The sequence below is a fragment of the Phalaenopsis equestris genome, unplaced genomic scaffold, assembly GCF_001263595.1.
Source record: "Phalaenopsis equestris unplaced genomic scaffold, ASM126359v1 Scaffold200734, whole genome shotgun sequence".
NCBI classification, from domain to species: Eukaryota; Viridiplantae; Streptophyta; class Magnoliopsida; order Asparagales; family Orchidaceae; genus Phalaenopsis; species Phalaenopsis equestris.
The window spans coordinates 222,396-225,479 of record NW_018220542.1 but is presented as its reverse complement, the minus strand read 5'-3'; positions in this window follow the sequence as shown (position 1 = coordinate 225,479).

Sequence of the window (3,084 nt, the reverse complement as noted above, 5' to 3'; positions counted from 1 at the left end):
CGAACCCAGCATAATATAAACCCTATTTAATTCCTTATATTAAATAGGGGAATTTGTCGGCCAATATATTGGTTTCGCAGACCAAACGGATGTCATGGCTTTCTCTAGTTTATTTGATCGAGCCTCACCCTAAATTCTTATATTCATCCTTTGGGATAGATACAGAATTTGAGGTAAAGTGCTCTTCCATTTAAACTATGAAAATTATGGGGTCAGTTTAACTTCATCTTTTTCAAAACTAATTTTTTAAAAAAAAAAAAACGTCCTTCCGAAGCGGGCAACAAGATTTCAATTCCGATGACCGATAGCTTCTTACGGGCAAACCCCACACGAAAAATAGTGCCGACAAGAATACATTTCCCAAGTGAGTTTCTAAAGATTCCACCAACATCTGCAGCACCCCTGAAGAACTTGCCATCTGTATTCATCTTCAACCAACCAATGGTAGGAGGGTTCCAAAAGATTAATGGGGGCCTGAAATTTTGCATGCTAGGAAGCCAGGTCTTAAATACATTGGGGAAATGATGATGTTGAATAAGCTTCTAAATATAGGAGGAGCAATTGAAGACCACAGAACTTACACCAGGAAACTGATCCTCAAACTTCATTTGATTCCTGCACATCCATATGAACCATGCTACAAGACAAGGAATAACCAGTAAATTAACTTTATTCCAGTCCTCCCAGCAAATGGTGAATTTGAACCAGCTTAAAGTGAAAGTATCAATTCTGAGTTGAGCAAGAAGGCCTGACGAGACTCTTTGAGAGAAGCCACAAGTAAAAAATATATGTTCTAAAGAATCTTTGCATCAAATATTTTATAACCGAGTGTCCTGTACGCACAACACATTTAGCTCAAATTAGATATGGCCTAAACTTATCAAAAGAATAAATAATGACTCATAACTCTCTTTCAGTAGTGGTATAATTAATTTGAGCTTCATTGGGTTTTACTAGGATAGTATACAACTTTAAAAAAATTTTCATATCCCTGCCCTAAAACAGCTCCAATTGCATAATCATTAGCATCACACATTAATTCGAACGATTTCTCCCAATTGGGTGAAACAAATATAGAAGCAGTGATCAATCTCTCTTTCAATGTTTAAAAGGCATTAAGGCACTTTTAATTGAAATCAAGTTTTATATTTTTTTCCAAAAGTTGGCATAAGTGCTTTGTAATTTTTGAAAAATATTTAATATATCGCTTATAAAAACCAGCATGTCCTAAAAAACTCCTAGCTTCTCTTAAAGTAGTAGGTGGAGGCAGGTTAGATATTACTTTAATTTTTTTTGGATCTACTTCCAAGCCATTTTCTGAAATTTTATGCCCAAGCACAATTCCTTCTGCAACCATAAATTGATAAATTGACAATTGACATTTTTCCTAATTTAATACTAGATTCATCTTTTCACATCGTTCTAGAACTTTTTTTAAATGATTTAGACATATTTCAAATGAAGTTCCAAACACAGAAAAAAGTTTATAAAAACTTCTATCCCCTTTTCAATTAAATCAATGAAAGTCGATATCATACATCTTTAAAATGTCGTAGGCGCGTTACATAAACCAAAGAGCATTCGTCGAAAAGCAAAAGTACCATAAGGACTAGTAAACATTATCTTCTCTTGATCCTCTAGAGCAATTGACATTTGATGATAGCTGATATATCCATATAAAAAGCAAAAATATATGTGCCCAACTAGCCTATCCAACATTTGGTCCAAAAAGGGTAAAGGAAAGTGGTCTTTCCTATTGGTTGAATTTAATTTTCGATAATCTATGCAGATTTGCCATCCAACAACTTGTCCTGCTGCTCTTAAATCAATATTGTCATTTGTCACAACAGTCACACCTCCTTTCTTAAGAGCACAGTGAATTGGACGCACCCAAGCACTGTCTGAAATAGGATATATTATTCCCGCATCTAACCATTTTAAAATCACCTTTTTAATAACTTATTTCATCATCCGATTTAATCTCCTTTGAGGAACATCTTTTGGTTCATGATGTTCTTCCAATAAAATTATGTGCATACAAAATGAAGGACTGGTTCTTTTAATATCAGCTAATGTCCATCCAAAAGTTTCCTTATATCTTCTTAAAGTTTCCAACAACTTTTGTTCTTGTGCTTCAGTTAATTCTGAGGATACGATAACATGTAATGTGGATAAATCTCCTAAAAAGACATATTTTAAATGTGCAGGAAGTGTTTTCATTTTTAGTTCAAGAGGTTTCTCAATCGATGAAATCAAATTTTTATTATTATCCGTAGAATCTAACGATTCAAATTTTTCCTGAACAAATCCAATTCTTCATTACTCACTTCCATAAATTCATACTGAATTATATCCTCATACTCATACTACAAATATTCTTCTTCAGTTTTTTTTTTCAAATGTATTCGTGAAATATTCATTGCTTATATAGTTGCTAATTTCCATTCTGAAGCATTAATCCTCTCTTTCTTTTACTGGATATCCCGTTGACTTTACAATAATGAATGTGACTTCCCGATCGTTAACTCTCATCGTCAATTGTCCTTTCTACACATCTGTTAAAGCTCTTCCAGTGGCAAGAAATGATCTTCCTAAAATGATAGGAATTTCTTTTTCTTCCTCCATTCTTCCTCCATATCTTCCTCCATATCTAAGACAATAAAATCCATAGGAAAGATAAATTTATCAACCTTAACTAAAACTTCTTCTATACCTCCTTTAAGATAAGTAATAGAATGATCAACTAACTGAAGAGTTACAGTAGTAGGTGAAATTTGTCATAAATCTAACCTTTTGAAAATTGATAGAGGCATAAGATTAATATTGGCTTCCAAATCACATATAACTTTTCCAAAAAATCTTTCGCCAATAGCACGAGAAATAGTAAAACAACTAGGATCTTTAAGTTTTTTAAGAAGCTTTTTCTGAATTATAGCACTACACTCCTCACTAAGTACAATAGTTTGATTATCTATAAAATTCCTTTTTTATTAAGTATATTTTTTCATAAACTTCACATAGTTTGGCATTTGTTTCAGAGCTTCAACAAAGAGAATTTTTATTTTTAATTTCCTCAATATTTCC